This window comes from Anabrus simplex, chromosome 5 (assembly GCF_040414725.1).
Source record: "Anabrus simplex isolate iqAnaSimp1 chromosome 5, ASM4041472v1, whole genome shotgun sequence".
Lineage (NCBI taxonomy): Eukaryota > Metazoa > Arthropoda > Insecta > Orthoptera > Tettigoniidae > Anabrus > Anabrus simplex.
The window spans coordinates 378,676,794-378,697,420 of NC_090269.1; the positions used below are offsets into that span (position 1 = coordinate 378,676,794).

At 41.2% G+C, this 20,627-nt stretch overlaps 1 protein-coding gene across 4 annotated transcripts in view; it reads right to left on the bottom strand.

The window, feature by feature from the left end:
- The window catches only part of AkhR (Adipokinetic hormone receptor), a 357,399-nt gene that overhangs the window by 274,576 nt on the left and 62,196 nt on the right, over nt 1-20,627 (bottom strand). For all 4 annotated transcript variants that reach the window (XM_067147711.2, XM_067147715.2, XM_067147712.2 and 1 more), the window contains exon 2: nt 3,397-3,516. The gene's annotated coding sequence lies outside the window, so the exon portion shown is untranslated. The remainder of the gene's footprint in view (nt 1-3,396; nt 3,517-20,627) is intronic.

Here is a 20,627-nt window from a genome sequence, read left to right on the forward strand (position 1 = left end):
GTAAGATGCAGGCACGCTACCTCTATACCGCGGGGCCGGCTGTTAATGAACTAAGGGAGATAAATAGTTGATATTATACTCGTATTTTGACCTAGTTAATCTGAACCATGTTTGGTAGTCTTAGGACAAATAGTTTCTTAGATATGTAGTCCGCCTCTGTGTTGTAGTGCTTAGTGTGATTAGCTGCCACCCCTGGAGGCCCGGGTTCGATTCCCGGCTCTGCCACGAAATTTGAAAAGTGGTACGAGGGCTAGTACGGGGTCCACTCAGCCTTGGGAGGTCAACTAAGTAGAGGGAGTTCGATTCCCTCCTCAGCCATCCTGGAAGTGGTTTTCCGTGGTTTCACTCTTCTCCTCCAGCCAAATGCCGAGATGGTACCTAACTTAAGGCCACGGCCGCTTCCTTCCCTCTTCCTTGTATGTCCCTTCCAATTTTCCCATCCCCGACAAGGTCCCTGTTCAGCATAGCAGGTGAGGCCGCCTGGGCGAGGTACTGGTCATACTCCCCAGTTGTATCACTCGACCCAAAGTCTTACGCTCCAGGACACTCCACATGAGGCGGTAGAGGTGGGATCCCTCGCTGAGTCCGAGGGAAAAACCGACTCTGGACAGTAAGCAGATTAAGAAGAAGACGAAGATATGTATCCAGAAAGTAGTTTTCGATATCTGAAGCCATCTCTTTCCAATTTCGACTGAATTAATTTATAACTGTTAGGGTCTTCGGTCTGCCAAAACTAGCATTGAATAAATATACTGATAAACTACCTGAAAAAGAAAAAAACATAATGAAAAATAGAATGATATGTTTCTTTCTTGTTTCAGTAGAACTCGGAATTTGAAGAAAAATCCTTTTTTCTCGAGGGTCCGAAGACGAGGTCCAGCATAACATATGTTCATTCTGGGTCATTGTAGGCCAGAAAATGTTGTGTTTTATTTTTCCTTTTTGTGCATTTTTTGTAATTTTTTTGGGGCTGATTAGACCTTTTTAGCCCTTTTTAGATCTTAAGAGATTTTTTGCAATTTCAACTTCTATTTACTACATTTTTACTGTCCATTCTCAATTCGAATTATCATTAGTTCATCCATCATCTATCTCTTAAACATCTTCTTCTTCTTCTTCTTCATTTGTTCACCATCCAGGGTCGGTTTTTCCCTCGGACTCGGCGAGGGATCCCACCTCCACCGCCTCAAAGGCAGTGCTCTGGAGCTGCAGACTCTGAGTCGGGGGATACAACTGGGGAGGAGGACAAGTACCTGGCCCAGGCGGCCTCACCTACTTTGTTGAACAGGGGTCTTGTCGAGGGATGGGAAGATTGGAAGAAACAGCCAATGAAGAGGGAAGGAAGCGGCTGTGGTCTTAAGTTAGGTACAATCCCGGCATTTTCCTGGAGGAGAAGTAGGAAACCACGGAAGACCACTTCGAGAATGGCTGAGATGGGAATTGAACCCACTTCTACTCAATTGACCTCCAGAGGCTGAGTGCACCCGTTCCAGCCCTCGTACCACTTTTGAAATTTCGTGCCAGACCCGGGAATCGAACCCGGACCTCCAGGGATGGCAGCCAATCACACTAACCATTACACCACAGAGGTGGACATTAAGCATGTTTTCTCTAGTAAATACGTACGTTTGAACAGAATCTGAAAAGAGAGAAAATGAAATGAAAAATGGAACTGGTGCTTGAAACAATGTACGGGTAGGTATCAAATTTTGTGCAAGATAAATGAAATATTGAACCGAAAAAGGCAAAAAGGATAAGTGGAAGCCACCATTTTCTGGCGTACAATGACCCAGAATGAATATATGTTACGTTGCTTCACGTATGAACCCTTAACATCCGTTGATGTGGATACAAGTTTCTCGATGTTTCGTAACGTGCTGTCTGAAAGGTGATGATCCTTTACACCTAGGAACCTGGAGATGACTGTTGTGATATACTACAAAGCCAACCGGGGTAAGATTTCCGAATACCAAAATCTGCAATCCTAGTGTGGTTAAGCCAAATATGATTTCAGTTATATTAATTTCAATTTATTTTTTCAGAATGTCCATTTTCTGTTCACTAAATTCATTCTAGGTGGAAAAAAATATTTCAGTCTAAATTCAGCAAGTATTTTCCTTAATAAACACTAAATTCCTTTTTTTAAATTATGTTAATCTCAAAATATAGGTGTGCTGTGCGAAAGAAGACGCATTTCACTGATATTTTTTGCTCTGCATGTTGCATATCATCAGAATTTTTCACTTTTAAACATTTTATTCCTTAATTAAATATGTAAGAAAAACTAAAATTATGAATGAATTTGGATCGCATTTTTACGTACTTTTGCCAATTTTTAGGTCTTTGCTTGGATAATTTTAGGTCTTTCTTTTTTGCTAGCTGCTTTACGTCGCACCGACACAAATAGGTCTTATGGCGACGATGGGCAGGAAAGGGCTAGGAGTGGGAAGGAAGCGGCTGTGGCCTTAATTAAGGTACAGCCCCAGCATTTGCCTGGTGTGAAAATGGAAAACCACGGAAAACCATTTTCAGGGCTGCCGACAGTGGGGTTCGAACCTACTATCTCCCGAATACTGGATTAGGTCATTTTATATATCCTTTCAGCCGATTTATAGGTCCATCAGATTCTATCAAATCGCACTCAAAATATTTAGGCATGTATAAACATTTCTTATTTCTGTTTAAATTCATTAACACATTTAAATTTGGTACTTATCTTAATAAATTCCTCTCCTCTCTCAAGTCTAGCATTAAATACTGTATTTCTAAATATTTTGAGTGTTATTTGATTGAACCCACAGAGCTCGATAGCTGCAGTCGCTTAAGTGCGGCCAGTATCCAGTATTCGGGAGATAGTAGGTTCGAACCCCACTGTCGGCAGCCCTGAAAATGTTTTTTTTCGTGGTTTCTCATTTTCACACCAGGCAAATGCTGGGGATGTACCTTAATTAAGGCCACAGCCGCTTCCTTCCCACTCCTAGCCCTTTCCTGTCCCATCGTCGCCGTAAGACCTATCTGTGTCGTTGCGACGTAAAACAACTAGCAAGAAAATAATTGATTGAACCTGATGATGTCCTTTCAAGAGCGAAACATACCATTCTATTTTAGTTATCTTTCGTTTTCAGGTACGTGCATAATTCTCTTATATATGTTCTTTTTAAGGCATATTGTGAATTTCTTTATTCAAAATTAGTTTCAACAGACTGAAGAACCAAACAGTTATAAATCTATAAAGTAGGCCTTAAAATCCGTGGGATTAACATCCCGGTGCCCTGAATCACATCTGCTCGACCGACAAACACTAAAGGACTGTTTGAAATTTCAGTCTTGTAAATGACTATGCTCCACTGAAACGCTTATCCCTCTTGGAGCTGTGTCATAATAGTATTGACCTACCTGGAACACTTGTATCATCTGTTTCCCGCTAGGATTAGCTCTAAGTAGGGATCTGTTTCCCTGGGCAGGCAGCGGAAGTGCCTCCTCAGCAGATCGGGTGACCGCTCTTTGACTCCTGACCTGAAACAAATCACACACAGGAATGGCAATCAGACTGGTACTAGACGATACAGAGGAAATTTGGCTACATGATCTCCAATGAATGTAGTGCTTGTAGAGTTGCGCTTTTGATTTCAAGCGATTTGGGAGTTTCTGGCAGAGTACATAAACGGGTAATAAACCTTATAATATTGATGGTAACATTGGTAGTATTCGGAGTTCTTGATTTGCCCCTTTAGTTATATAGACAGATGTCCTCAAGGAAATTCAGAAATTCAGTGACACTTGCATTAAATTAAGGATCAAAGAATAAGCAGGCATAAAGAAATAATTTCAAAAGAACATGTGCAATATTCATTCTTTCAACGCATCTGTTTTAAACTGTAATCATCCACATCATAATTTTAGACTATATTTTAACTGATAATTTATACGTTTTACCTCGTAACTGGAGAACTAATTTAGACATTGTTTAACAATATTTTAACCATACCTGCTGCAGTATCAGCAGACAGGAAATTGGAAAATTAATTTTGACACTGTTTAACAACATTTTAAACCACGAATATTGCAGAAGTCGGTTAAAATGGGAAAGAAAATATTGTTTACTGGGGAGCCAACTCCTGTACTGATTCTTCAGCATTTTGGGCCAACCGGAATGTCTCCTCGAAAATGGTTGGGAACCAACTAATAAATTTGGGAACGAACTTCGGTGCATCCGTGAAAAAAACACTTGCTGTAAATGTACAGTACAGTATATGTAGGATAGGAAGTAGGAACATACTTATATATTTTTCGTAATTACAGGTGTAAATCGGTTCATAACTTTCTATTATTTGGTAGTGTATTCCAACAGAATGTATGTATATAGTTTCATATAGATAATTAACAAAATTACTTGTTTTTACTAGATGAGACTTATTGGTTGTAAATAAAGACCATTTCACATGCACACACAACAATTATTAATTTTGATTTTATAATAATAATAATAATAATTATTATTATTATTATTATTATTAGTAGTAGTAGTAGTAGTAGAAGTAGTATTTTCAAAAGACATTAGTTTACAAACCGTGAATAGCCACATGGATCCTGTTGTGTTTTTGTTTTCTTTTTTTTTTTTTTTTTTTTTTTTTTTTTTTTTTTTTTTTTGCAAGTTGCTTTACGTCACACCGACACAGACATGTCTTACGGCGACGTGATCCTGATTTTTACAATTTAGACGATGATAACCGAAATTATTAAAATTATTGTACAGAAAGGAAACACTAAATGTTTTATCATTTAGGAGTAGTATAAGTGATGATTCAAAATTGTCATCAAATCTCTTAAAATTATCACTATAATTTTTCCATAGTCGTGTGCTGGATTCCAAGCTTTTTCAATATTTCTCGCGTATGCTTAGGTACACTGCCTCTGCTTCCAAATAGCAGACGCATCACGGACCAGATATCCGGGTGAATGTTATGTCTCTCACTCAAATATGGGATGTTTGGTTCATAAATCCTCTTCTTTTCCTGGTCATCTTCCTTGGAGAGGGATAAGTCTCTTTCGAAGCGAATGGTTAGATCAAGAATAACATCTGTTCGAGTCTTCTGGTGGATGGCTCTTCTGTTGGACCCCGTACCTAGCAAACATGCTGGTTGTGATGTGAAGCATTGATGGATGGCCATGACATACAGCATGTGTAGTTCTCAAGGTACTGTTGCTAGGTAACATCGCGTTACACATTTTGTTACACGACACTATCGCTACACAAATTTTCGGACGACCGCAGCTTTAAGACAAATTTATGCCAAATCATTCATTGTAATGCCACCTGCAACAGTTTGACCTATCAGTGACTTTTTCAATCCAGAAGAAAAATAACATTTGAGTTCCATAGGCTTTAAGAAAACATCTAATGGCAACTCGTGGGTTGTTCATACGTTCCTGTTTGCCGGGCTGAGTGGCTCAGAAAAGCCTCGTGTCGGTAGATTTACGTAAAAGAACTCCTGCGGGACTAAATTCCGGTACCTTGGCGAAGACCGAAAAAGTAGTTAGTGGGACGTAAAGCAAATAGCATTATTATTATTATTATTATTATTATTATTATTATTATTATTATTATTACATTCTTTGTCGTACAGGATCACTCACAAAATCATAGGGCTGTGTACAAAATATTGTCGATAGTGAACCCGGAATACTTGACAAGTGTGGTGAGGCAGAGGTTTTTGGAGATTGGTGATCATTACAGTAACTCAGAAAATGGCTATATATAACTTACTTTAATTTCATATTGTGACAGTTTCAATAGGCCGGATGGCTTGAATATATGAACTGAGTAGCATATCTTCGAGTTAGTACTCTTTGGAGTCACATTGAATTCACCTGTGGGCGTAATACTCTTCGAATTAATGGTTTAAGCCATAAAACTGTATCCTGGTATCGACGATTAGGAGTGAACCCGTCCAAGAAAGAAAGAAAAGAAGAAAGAAAGAAAAGAAAAGAAAAGAAAAGAAAAGAAAAGAAAAGAAAAGAAAAGAAAAGAAAAGAAAAGAATGAAAGACAGAGCGCGAGTCGCTAGCGTACGATAAGCTTGCAGACTAACACCGGTCATAACCAACCATATGAACGACTCGTGATACTATCAAAATAGCGTGATAGAAAGTCATTGTGTATTTCAATAATAATGATGATAATAACCACGTTTCTGAATATTATTTTACAAGTAAAACTAGTGTGGAAAATTATTACTGTTGTCAACTTGACTAGATATCATATACATATAGCCTTGCTTTGTTATGATGTTCTAATTAGTGTCATGACGCATACTTTTGAAGACTTATGATCATTACCGAAACTAAAGACGTTGGCTATAACATACATACGTTGTGGTTACTTTCTTCATACTTTTCATAAAGTTTAATTTACGAGTGTGTCTAATGTCAAAACGTTGCCTACGGTCGAAATGAATGGAACACTATATACACTCTCTAGTGACTCTCCATGGCAGCGCGCCGGTCCCTCACCACTGGGTTCCGTGGTTCAAATCCCGGTCACTCCAGGTGAGATTTGTGCTGGACAAAGCGGAGGCGAGACAGGTTTTCCTCCGAGTACTCCAGTTTTCTCTGTCATTTTTCATTCCTGCAACACTCTCCAAAATAATTTCATTTCATCTGTCAGTCATTAATCATTGTTCCAGAGGAGTGTGATAGGCTTCGGCAGACGGCACAATTCCTATTATCGCCGCTAGATGGGGGCTTCATTCATGCAATTCCTAACTCAGTCGAATGACTGGGAACAGGCTGAGTATATTTTCACACACGCTCAATAGTTCTCACACCGGGCGAGTTGGCTGTGCGGTTAGGAGCGCGCAGCTGTGAGCTTGCATCCGGGAGACAGTGGGTTCGAATCCCACTATCGGCAGCCCTGAAGATGCTTTTCCGTGGTTTCCCATTTTCACACCAGGAAAATGCTGGGGATGTACCTTAATTAAGGCCACGGCCGCTTCCTTCCCATTCCTAGGCCTTTCCTATCCCATCGTCGCCATAAGACCTATCTGTGTCGGTGCGACGTAAAGCAAAATAGCAAAAAAAAATAGTTCTCACTACAGGAAAAAAAAGAAGAGAAATGATTGAATGCAAAGCAAAGTCATCTCCGCACAGGTCATGAAGACCCTTCGAAGGGTAGAAGGTAAAGACTTGCACTATCCGTAACCTCGGAACTTGGTGGGGTAGAGTGATTAGCTCTACGCCCAGCTGCCTTTGCCCCAAGAATTAACCTGGTACTCATTCCTTTATTTTTTGCACCTCTGGAAGTGGAAATCTCGCTTCTTAAAAGTTTCGACTTCCTGGCGGGAAATGGAACCCATGTCTTTCCGGGTGAACCGAGCAGCCCCTTCCGTAAGGGTGTAGTGGCATTATATATCAAGCCCCTTGACGACCTGTCTCTAGGAGGCTCTATCCTGGGCAAAGGGAGCCCGGAATACTTGATAAGTGTGATGACGCAGGGATTTTTGGGCATGGTGAACTGCTTGTTGCAGATTATCTCCAGTTACACTCTTGAGCAGAGCCACGCATCATAATGGGCCATTATCCAGTGACTTTCCCGTCACTATCGTCTTCTCTAGTCCCTTGGGTCTCCTGACAATATGACCGAAGTACCTGTGCTGTTGGTGACTGATAATGTTGATAAACCTATTTTGACACCGAGTTATTTCAAAATCGACTCGTTAGTCCCGTGTGTCATCCAGGACATTCGCAATATTCTTCTGTAGCAACACATTTCCAAACATTCGATCCTGCGATGGTCTGCCATCTTTAAGGTCCGGGTTTCTATTGTGTAGGTGGAAATGGGAAAGTTGAGTGCCCGGACAAGCATATGTTTCGTCGTTACTGTGATGGAAGAGCCTGTCCATATGTGAGTAAGCTTTGCTGTCGAATGCTACTACTATTACTACTATCAAACTGTATCCATTCCCCTGAAGGGGGAGGCGGGCCTCTTAGACGGTGACGTCATCTCTCAGACCCGGAGATTTGTTACGCTGAAGGAGAATCTCGGAGAAGGTGAAGGGGTTGGCGGCCGTGTCTTATATTAGGAACTGTCCCGGCATTCACCTTACTGCAGGACAATGGAAAAGCATGAAAAACCACTCTCAGGAGAGCCGAAGATGGAAACCAGCCCCTCTCGGTCTCTCGTAAATCCACGGTAGAGCCGTGGCAAACCCTTTCCTGCTCGGCTCGTCGGTCGGAGTGCTTAGCCGTCGGACCATGAACCAGCCGTGGCCACTTGTAGGCGTAAGCCTACTCTAAAACCTCCTCGCCATCACGACCGCCTACGGACCTCAGGTTCACAGTCCCCAGTGTTAGTGAAAACAGATCCAAGTTACTCAAAGCGACTAAACACTTCGTAGTTAGCAACTCTCGCAAAGTCTCTCTCAGCATGATACCCTCTAGCTCGCTCGCGTTGATTTTGTAGTTATCAACCTGTCATCCGCGTACCGAAGATTTTTTTTTTTTTTTTTTTGCTATTTGCTTTACGTCGCACCAACAAAGATAGGTCTTATGGCGACGATGGGACAGGAAAGGCCTAGGAATGGGAAGGAAGCGGCCGTGGCCTTAATTAAGGTACAGTCCCAGCATTTGCCTGGTGTGAAAATGGGAAACCACGGAAAACCATCTTCAGGGCTGCCGACAATGGGGTTCGAACCCACTATCTCCCGGATCGGAAGATTACTAATTTGTCTGCCTGAATATTTAGCACAGATGTCATCAATATCTGTAAAGACCTTAGGCCTCTTGTAATTCTACCAGATGGGAGATTTTGTGTAAGGCCTTTCCTTACTAACATTGCAATTCTTCTTATGTCCCCTTTTATCTTATGCGAAAAAATAGATTCACTAACAATTTTCTGTAAAAATAAAACGTATTTTAATTCTGTTTGATACATACACGAGTAGAAACTAGAATAAGATGTTCCAAAAGACAATTTATTTTATTACGCTGTTGTGAAGAACTAATTTGTTGCCAGATTGCTGCACATGGTTATGAGGGTATTTAGGGGCTGTGGTAACGATTTAAAGTAACACCCCAGTGTATGTGACCCTCACCAGGATTATTTGATTCGAGAACTGGAAAAAATCTAAAGGAAACCAGCTAGGTTTGTTCTCGGTGATTTCCAACAAAACCGGCCCCGTGGTGTAGGGGTAGCGTGCCTGCCTCTTCCTCGGAGGCCCCAGGTTCGATTCCCGGCCAGGCCAGGGATTTTTACCTGTATCTGAGGGCTGGTTCGAGGTCCATTCAGCCTACGTGATTAGAATTGAGGTGCTATCTGACGGTGAGATGGCGGCCCCGGTCTAGAAAGCCAAGAATAACGGCCGAGAGGATCCGTCATGCTGACCACACGACACCTCGTAATCTGTAAGCCTTTGAGCTGAGCAGCGGTCGCTTGGTACGCCAAAGCCCTTCCAGGGCTGTTGCGCCATGGGGTTTGGGTTTGATTTCCGACAAAAGACTAGCGTTACCGGTACAAAAATGTTGCAAATTCTGGACAGGGAATACTTGACAGTAAGGAGACGAGATGCTTGACAAAGTGGTAAGTTCCGTGCTGTCAGTAGAGAGTTGGCGTGGAATGATATCGGTAGACGAATAAGTTGAGTGGTGTCTTAAAAGTAGGAAAGATCACAATATGGAGATAACATTGGAATTCAAGAGGAAAAATTGGGAGAAATATTCATTTATAGGAAGGGGAGTTAGGGATTGGAATAACTTACCAAGGGAGATGTTCAATAAGTTTCCGAATTGTTTGCAATTAAAGAAAAGACTACGCAAACAACAGAAGGAGTCTGCCACCAGGGCGACTGCCCTAAATGCAGGTCAGTGGTGACTGATTGATTTTCCAGTTGCTTTCCTGAAAAGGGTCTTCAGTTGTTAGATGACTGGCTGTGTTACCGATAGACAAGAAGTGTATGACAGTGGATAATGCTGTACATATTGGATGGATTCCTTCGTTCGTTCATTCATTAATGTAACCATTAGACTGATCCAATACTGACATCTCCGAGAGAAAGTTATATCTCACTTGTCGGGGAAAATTGGTTTTTTGCTCACAAGACCTTGACACTGCGGCTTACTTGCAACACAATTTCACCTTGTAACAAATAGCCTCATATCAAAGCCAACTTGGTTCGTAAGCTTTTCCACGTATGTGCCCACGTCTCAGTTCAGTAACATTGTCTACCCGACTGATCATATCAGTTTTCCATTGAGGACTGGAATTCGTAGTACCAGGGAAAGAAGCCCATTTTAGATTTTATTCGGAGATTCAATTTTCAATTCCAATATCACGAAGAATCACATACGTTTATGCGGTTCGTAGATCATCCGTGACTTTCAAGAGAGCTAAGCTAAGCCAGAGGAGCAATGATCAGGAATCCCCTGTCAGAATGTAATTGCAGTACTGTGGCTTACTTCCCTCGAATCTTCCTCTAGTTCAGTGGTCCATAAAGTAGGGGGCGCGGCGGAGCGGGGAGGGTGGAAGACGCTAAGATAGAAAGTTCATATGACGGCACAAATTTCATCTCATTTTTAAACAATTATTACAACTCTTATATTCTCAATACAGTAAGCTAGGCAAGAGGAGTTTCCACTTCTTCAAAACTAAACTGCCTGACAAAAAAATGAAGCATCCAAAAGGGTGTTGAGAGGGCTTGTGGTGTTATTTTAAAATAGAGTCAGAACTTGGCAGTACGAGACCACTTATCAGTATGACGTTGCACCCCTTCTGGCCTGGATGCATGCACTGATTCGGTTGAGAAGAGTGTCATAATGTCGGTGTACCCTCTCCTAAGGAAAGATGGCCCACAACTGCTGTAACTAGTCCATGATATCCTGGATACTGGCACTAGGACGGAGTTGACGTCCGAGCTGGTCCCACACATGTTCTACCGGGGATATGTCTGGGGATCTTGCTGTCAACGGGAGTGCCTCAGTTCATAGAGATATGTGCCGTATTTGGACGAGCATTTCCCAGTTGAAAAATGGCACCACGATACACATGAGGACGTACATATGCACCATCAGAGTTCCCTCAATCTCTCACATCATGACGTCAGGAGTAACACCGCTATGCAAAGCATTGGAAGAATGGGACCTCTCCGCAGATCGCCGCCATCCGGGGTAGTGCAGAAGCGCGATTCATCACTGAACACAATGCGATGCCATACATTATTCCCGGTCACGGCACAACTCCAAAAGCAGCAGTTTGCGTTGTGATGTTAACGACGGAAATTCCCTAGTCCTGCTGCTGCTAGTGTCCGACCAATGGTACAGCATAATACAAAATGTTGCTGAGAGTCCATTAACTGTTCTCGGATGGCAGGCGCAGATGTAAAGGGTCACGATGTGCTTGGTGCACCGTGCACAATACCGCGACCCTCTCTTGTGGTGGTCAGACGCGGTCGACCGGAAACTTGACAACGAGTATTCTTGCTCTCGCATTCCCATGCAGTCTAGCATCGGACCTACTACTACTACAAAATGTTTTCATTCCTCTCCTGAATGGGGAGGCGGGCCTCATAGACGGTGACGCCGTCTCTCAGGCCAGGAAATTTGTGCCGGAGGTGAGACGGTTGGCGGCCATGGCCTATATTAGGAACTGTCTCGACATTTGCCTTATGCAGGGAAAAGGAAAACCGCGGAAAACCATTCTCAGGACAAATCGACGGTGGGGACCAGCCACCATCCGAATGCCCTACAAATCTTGATATTGCACTATTGGACCATCGGGCCAAAGGGAGACCGACAATGAAGCCCCTTTCAAACTGCCACGTGCTGGTAACGCTGTCTCACACGAGTACGCGAATTCTCCGTGATCTTCACAGTGATCACCCAACAACCGCCGTACCAGGCTAGTAACAACACTAAAGCATTCTGGTGGCCGTTCTACCTGTCACAGAGAATTGCAACTCTAATAATGCCGTGAATGTATTGTACCACTCCTGCCGCCAGGGGATAAGATCTGGAAGGGTTATTTGTTTATTTTTTGTACGTCGCATCGATGGAGACATCTGCTGGTGACGATGGGCAGAAAAGAGCTAGAATTAGGAAGAAAGTAACCGTGGCCTTAATTAAGGTACAACATGTGTTAAAATAGGAAACCACTATAAACTATCTTCAGAGCTGAGAAACACATCTCTAGATACACTTACTATAATTGTAAATGTCTGGCTCGTTGTCTAAATGGTCAACACTGAAGTCTTCGATTCAGAGAGCCATGGGTTCGATCATATGCCACGTCGGGATTCCTAATATTCCAATCCACTACTTTCCGAATGCAAACTGAGAGTCAGCTCCTGTTTTTCATGTGACATGTGTTTGTCAGAAAGTTTCCACATAATTATTAAGCCTGTGTAAAAGATGAGTAACTCCTATTTAAAAGCTTTAGTAATTCATCTAGAAGATTCCACTAGAAGCAGGAAGAGATGAAGGGACTTATACACCTGGAATAAAACAAAACGCAAACATGCAAGAAACATTTCAAGTGCTCAACCTACTTCTCGTAAGGCTTGTAATCATACTAGAAGGCCGAACTATACAAGCAAGGTAGGACTGTTAAGTCCAGAATACATCACTCATTTACGTGACAAACTGCATAACTACAAATCAAAAGTAGAGAAAGATAACTTCCTTTAAATATATACTCGTATTGTGTCCACGGAACCAAAAACACATCGACCAAGGAATGTAGACAATCCCCGTGCTAGGTTATTAACACAATATTTATACAAAAGAAAACCGAAAAGTGCGTACGAGTTTGTGGTCAGTCATTCCCGTCTGTAACAGGAATGAGTATATTTAGACTATCGTTTATCTGTGCAATTCAATGCTTCAAGTCAACTATGTAAAGAGAACAGGGGTGGTGTTCGTACTTTATGATTTTTTTAATACAAAGTTGCTTAAAGTCGCACCGACACAGATATGTTTTATGGCCACGATGGGATAGGAAAGGGCTAGGAGTGGGAAGGAAGTGGCCGTGGCCTTAATTAACGTAAAGACCCAGCAATTGCCTGATGTGAAAATAGGAAAGTACAGAAAACCATCTTCAGGGCTGCCGACGATCGGGTTCGAACCCACTATCTCCCGAATGCAAGCTCACAACTACGCGCCCCTAACCGCACAGCCAACTCGCTCGGTGGTGCTCGTATTAAAGCTAAAGACAGTTGCACTGAGGTTTCAACTGTAGCTTTCATTAAGATCTTGAAGTGAAGAGGAAACCAGTTTACATGAATCCGCCACTATCCGTCAAGAAGATTTGATGAATGTGGAGAGGCTAGGGTGGGTACTTCAAAACTAGTCAATCTTATAGCTAATTTAACAGAATTTTGTATGGAATGTTGTTTGGATACCCGAAAAAAGACATGTTCATTCTCTGAAGAATTAAAAATAACTTATTTTGAAAGGAAGTATAGCAAGATAACTCCCTTATAATTCATTAAATCAACAATATTACATGATAACTTGTAAATATGACTTTTCTATATATTTCACTTAATATGAAAGTCATTTAAATCTAGAATAAAAACTTACATTGTTCTGAGTGCAGGCTACCGTTCTTTAAAATGCGTAAGATACAATGTGCATGTAGATTTTTTATTCCAAAACTCGCTAAGTTTGTAGTTGTTTTCCAGGGCCGACCCAAGTCAGGTGACTTAGTTTACTTTTGGAAACCATGGAAATTCTAACGCTGATAACTTCAAAATGGTTTCAGTTTGTTAACATTGTTACTAATATTATTTTGAATATGTTTATCTTCCTTCTTTCTTAATCTGTTTTCCCTCTAGGGTTGGTTTTTCCTTCCGACTCAGCGAGGGATCCCACCTCTAGCGCCTCAAGGGCAGTGTCCTGGAGCGTGAGAAATTGGGTCGGGATACAATTGGGGAGGATGACCAGTACTTCGCCCAGGCGGCCTCACCTGCTATGCTGAACAGGGGCCTTGGTAGGGGGGAAGATTGGAAGGGATAGACAAGGAAGAGGGAAGGAAGCGGCCGTGGCCTGAAGTTAGGTACCATCCCGGCATTTGCCTGAATGAGAAGTGGAAACCACGGAAGACCACTTCGAGGATGGCTGAGGTGGGAATCGAACCCATCTCTACACAGTTGACCTCCCGAGGCTGAGTAGATCGCTTTCCAGCCCTCGTACTACTTTTCACATTTTGTGGCAGAGCCGGGAATCGAACCCGGGCCTCCAGAGGTGGCATATAATCACACTAACGACTACACCACAGAGGCGGACTGAATATGTTTATTTTATGCCATAATGAAGTTATACCTGCATTACCTGCATTACCGATTTCAAAAATTCATTTCCAGAAAATTCAATATTTTTGACTTAGTGAGTTTTGGAAATGAGCTCATCAGTTCGTAAATTCACTGCAAACATGAACTCCAAAAGCAGTCCATCAATTGGTCAAGTGGCCAAAAGAAAACCAACTGTATATTAACGAAAATACTGTCAAGATGACATTCAGTAACTGAGGTCCCGAACAGAAGAGGACATGATATCCCTAGGAGAGGAACCCATTATGATAGTCAACGCCTACAAATATTTGAGGCCGATTACCTAGCTGTTAGGTGCTTTAAAACAACAAACATCATCAAGCAAACATTTGGGACTGACATTACAAACTACAGCTAGATCATTCAGAATGCATATAAAATCTAGAGCAACAGCTGCCATAGAAGCCATGTTTGACATTAAAACGCACATTAGATACCGCCATGGATTTATTCGATGCCAAAATAGTTTCCATCGCTACATATGGAATAGATATCGTATGGGAAAATCAGAGTCAAGATCTAAGGACAATGAAGCAGTCAAATCTCACTTTTTGAAAGCTGTCCTAGGTATGATCAAAACATTCATGATCGGGGCTAGCCTATGAACTGACCAAAGAGCGTCTCTTGAGAGAAGACCTGAGAATGTTTCCTTTTCCTACACGGACAATTGGCAGAGATTAGAGAGGAAGAGAAATTATATCTGGCCCAGTTTATACACGACGGTGGTCGTGATGAATACATCATGGTCTGACACTAATCAGGAAATTCGACTTTTTGTGAACTCTTTAGCAGTACACGGATACCATTATAAAATGTGCAAAAACAAGTGTGTTCATGATCCCGACATCAAATGCATATGCAAATAATAATAATAATAATAATAATAATAATAATAATAATAATAATAATAATAATAATAATAATAATAATAATAATAATATCGGGAGGTACACTCCAACGCCGCGCCTTCAAAGTCAGCGCCTAAACGAACCCCTCTATTGGTAAAACAGTGAAACTGAATCTACACCAACTTAGAACTTTACTCAGAAGATGTCACCACAGAAATATAATGTAATTTTGTTATTGTGCAGTTCCCTAAACTAAGTGAATTTATCCTTGTTTTGTTTGCCATTCATCAAGAAGTTTGGACATTCTTCCACAGATGACACTACTAAAAACTATGATCATGCACCCTGGTGCGAGGTGTAAGAAGTTATAATTTAAAGAAGTTTTGTATTTCTAGGTTTTTGTGACTGAATGATGTTCATTTATTTTTGGATTTGCAATATTTCCTTGTTCTTTCCGCCAGTTTTGAACCTACCCAATCCCTAATTTCCGTAACTAATTTTCCACCTATCACAGGTTTCTTGTTCGATTCTGAGTGTTACTTTTGAAATCTACCAATAAAATTGAGAGGCTGTGGCCAGTTTAGTCTTGAATGATCTCGAAACTTCCCTGAGGGTTTATAAACTGCGGCTTTTCACGTTTCTTGGCCAATTGATCGACGTCTATCTGAGTATGTGTGTTAAGCAGGAGGCGGGTGGCCTCTTTCGTCAGCAGCTAGAACATCTATAAGGTAATGGCCACATAACTTTATTCTTTCTTGCTTTCTCCGCAGTTTAATCCGAGGAAAAGGTCCGACTCTTTAGTATGTAACAACCTTTTTTTAAATGTAACTTTCTTCCGGCTGATGTAAAAATTTCATAAAATCTTTTACTGTAAATCGTGGATAGAGAGTGATGTACCCTCTCGAGCTCCCCTTCATCTTGGTCTGAGGTGACTACGTTTTGTATCGGTTTTCTGCCTGTAATGTATTAAAGTAAATTCTATACGAGTCACCTCAATAGTTTGGGAATAGCCCCTGTTTCGTCGGCCTAGAGCCCCTTAGGATTTTAAGTTCTCACTATCTCGGAGCGCAGTGTAAGCCTCCATTCAGGTTGTGTGTCGGGCCATTTAATTAACCTGTCCGTTTCCACATACGCCCTATACGTTGGGTACGAGATACCCCTGTTTCAAACTGTAAGTTGGGCCATGGAAGACCAGAGAGTGTAAGATTTTTGAGGTTGCCTCGTGGAAGCTGAAAGAAACGGAGAGCCGGTTAGCTCTTTCTCGAGTTTTGTAATTGTAAAGAGTGCCTCTAGAAGGCTAGAAATTGTATTTTGGGGAGCAAGTGCTCCGTGAATTAGGGGATTTCTGCCCTTAACCAAGTAATTCTTCTTCCATTTGTAATATTGTAAAACTAGGGGCTTAAAGCCCAAAGTGTTAAGGTTCTGAATCTTGGATTTTTCCTAATCTGGTTTCTAGTTTGGCATTGTCCCTGGTTGTTATTTTTCCCTTGTGGAAATTTGTTAAGTTTGTTTTTTTATAATGAGAAAATGTAACCTTTATTAAAGTTTTAACTCAATTCTTGACATTGTATTTAAACCCATTCACCCCGGTACCTTCTTTCACCTCTGCGTTCTACAGCTACCCCGGAGCAATAATAATAATAATAATAATAATAATAATAATAATAATAATAAAGTGTAGCCTCCGGAGAGGCCTGGTGCAGGTCTTTCGAGTTGACTCCTGTAGGCGACCTGCGTGTCTGTAAGAATGAAGCCCTCCCTACCTATGATGAATTCTAATAATGAAGACTGCACGCGCATCCAGTCCACGAACCATCGGAATTAATAAATGAAGGTTAAAATTCTCGACTCGTTCGGGAATCAAACCCGGGGCCCTTTGGATCAAATGCCAGAAGCTTAACATTTAGTCATGGAGCCGGACAAATGCATACGTGAAATGTGTGAAAAACTCTGTGAACTCTACCATGTCACTGCATATAAAAACTCAGCAAAATCCCTACTGGATTTATGTCTTGTAAACAGTTTGAAGTGAATGGAGTGTGAAAGTGCATGTAGTATGGTAACACCAGAAGTGCACATTTCGATAAATTCAATGTTTTCGTACCATACCCTTTAACCGAGCAAGTGGCCGTGCGGTTAGGGTGGCGAGCTGTGAGCTTGCATTCGGGAGATATTGTGTTCGAACCCCACTGTACCCAGCTCGATAGCTGCAGTCGCTTAAGTGCGGCCAGTGTCCAGTATTCGGGAGATAGTAGGTTCGAACCCCACTGTCGGCAGCCCTGAAAATGGTTTTCCGTGGTTTCCCATTTTCACACCAGGCAAATGCTGGGGCTGTACCTTAATTAAGGCCACGGCCAGTTCCTTCCCACTCCTAGCCCTTTCCTGTCCCATCGTCGCCATAAGACCTATCTGTATCGGTGCGACGTAAAGATAATTGTAAAAATACCGTACGCTCAATAATATCATGTGGAGGCGGGCTTGTTCCATTCTTATAAAACAGTTATGAAATGCATCTATAGATCACTTACTAAAACGCTGAAGTAGCAGCAGCGACTAACACTCTTGTGCTTTGAAGCAAAGCATCACATTACATAAAGCGGAGCTAGTTCGAAGTCCATGTTGTGGTGCGCGGGCCGGTATTATCCACAGAGTAGACGGAGGAGCACGTAGCACTCGCTCTGTACTGTAGGCTAGTAGCATCCTCCCAGCGGACACTCTCCACAGCTGCCACAGGACTAGTGCTTCGGTCGCATTTTAGGGTGAATTTTAGTGGCTATCTTGTCTTGCTCTGTAGCTAACTGGTCAACATCTTTGTGTTCGCCTTCAGCTTCGGGGTCCCAGCTTCTATTCCCACTCGGGTCGTGGAATTTTAATGACGAATGGCTAATTACTAAGCCCGATGTTTAGGCACTAATAGATTAGAATGCAAGCTAATTCTGTTATTATGAAGAGTCGTCTAGCCCGTTCTTCCGTTGTGTAGCGAGAGTAACATAAATTCTAGGGTTTATGCAAAGCTCGTAGCATAACCGTTGTGCATTTCATTTTTGTATGGCATTTGTTTTGAATGTAGTTGTTGCATTATTTCTAATAACATTTCATTCATTTAATATCCATAAAATTTATAAGACTGCTGTATGTATTTTATATTCACAACCGAGTGAGCTGGCCACGCGGTAAGGGTCGCTTAGCTATGAGCGTGAATTCCGAAGATGGTGGGTTTGAATCCCACCGTCGGTAGCTCTGGAAATTGTCTTCCGTGGTTTTCCATTTTCACACCAGACAAATGCTGGGGCTGTACTTTAATTAAGGCCACGGCCAGTACCTTCCTTTCTCATTCTTACGTGCGACGTTAAACCACTTGATAATGATAATGGTCATAAAGAGACTTTTATTAAAGCCCAGATTATCTCATATTTCAAATCTCAGTAGTAATTTAAGTATGCATACAAAGCGTATAATTTCTTTGCAAAGATATTAAACTTAACCTAGACTATCAGGTCATACTACCAGAAGTGAGTTTTTCCAAATGGTTTCCCTCTAATAGAGTTCTTTCATTTTCTCACAAATTACATTTCCTTGACTTCCGCCTTTTCTTACAGACTGATTCAACTAGGATTTGCTTTAGAGCGTGTTGAAATACTGTTCTAAATGCTCATTGTTCAGGTATTACCACTTAGTCGGCAAACATTAGGCAAAGACATTGTCTTCTGTCGTATGGATGAAGGAGTCATGCTCCTACTCTCTGCACTCCAATCATTTTTCGTAATTTAATGTTAGCTCATTCAAACTGCTTTTTCACAATAAATGAAATGGCGTATGGCTTTTAGTGCCAGGAGTGTTTCAGGACAAATTCGGCTCGCCAGATGCAAGTCATTTGATTAGACTCCCGCAGGCGACCTGCTTGTCGTGATGAGGATGAAATGGTGGTGAAGACGACACATACACCCAGCCCCTGTGCCAGCGAAATCAACCAATTATTGTTAAAATTCCCGACCCTGCCGGGCATCGAACTCGGGTCCCCTGTGACCAACAGGCTAATCATTTATCCATGGAGCCGGACACGTTTTCACAATATTAACTACAGAGAAACATCAATACGCATACAAGTTACTTTATGCTGCAATGTTACAAAAATTGAATAAAACCTTTGAAACTGTGCTTACTGTAGACTTGTTGAGTCTCTACGGCCTCTATTTCACTCATTTGTGGAGTTTCTTGCCGGTCCCGCGATCTATTCCCGACCAGGTCAGATTTCAGAGCTAGTTAGAGTTCCACTCGGCCTCCATGAGAACAATTGAGGAGCTATCTAACGGTGAGATAGCGGCCTCGGTCTAGAAACTCAAGACTAAGGATCGAGAGTATTCATCGTGCTGACGACGCATCACCCGTAATCTGCAAGCCTTCGGGCTGTGCAATGGTGGCCTGGTAAACCAAGGCCATTCAGGGATGGAGCGCTATGGGTTTGGTTTGGTTTTTGCTTTTACTTTTGTTCTATTTGTTATTTTGTTTTGTTTGTTTCGTTTCGTTTTGTTCTGTTTTATTGTATTTTATTTGTGTTTTGTTTCGTTTTCTTTTCTTTTCTTTTTGTGTTTTGTTTGTTTTCTTTTCTTTGTGTTTTGTTTCGTTTTGTTTGTGTTTTGTTTTGTTTTGTTTTGTTTTCTTTGTGTTTTGTTTTGTTTTGTTTTGTTTGTGTTTTGTTTCGTTTTGTTTGTGTTTTGTTTCATTTCGTTTCGTTTCATTTGTGTTTTGTTTCGTTTTATTTCGTTTTGTTTGTTTTTTGTTTCGTTTCGTCACGTTTCGTTTGTGTTTTGTTTCGTTTTGTTTGTGTTTTGTTTGTGTTTTGTTTCATTTCGTTTCGTTTGTGTTTTGTTTCGTTTTGTTTGTGTTTTGTTTCGTTTTGTTTGTGTTTTGTTTCGTTTTGTTTGTGTTTTGTTTGTGTTTTGTTTCATTTCGTTTCGTTTCGTTTGTGTTTTGTTTCGTTTTGTTTGTGTTTTGTTTGTTTTTTGTTTCGTTTCGTCTCGTTTCGTTTTGTTTTGTGAAACATTCCCGAACGTGCAGGGCTGGATTTCTCTCCTAAGTTACAAGAACAAAATCGAAGTTGTCTGCGTCAGAGTATCAACATGGCATTGGTATCATTAGAATGTTCATGTCTACTTTTTCTCTTACTCGTTTAGAAAAAAGGAAAAGGATATAAAACACAATAAAACCTCAATAATTCTCAAGAAAACTATGCAGAAGTCGGCAAAATACATATTTTAATAATATTTCATAGGTTAACAATTTACGCGATTAAGTGTAAAAGAAAACCGTGAGTCCTGACTTCACCACTCTCAAAGAAGCCAATAAATAAATAAATAAATAAATAAATAAATTAAATAAATAAACAATATAATGGCCACCATATGTAGAATGGACGACACTAGACATGCAAAAAAAAAACTGCTTGGTATAATTAATTCAAA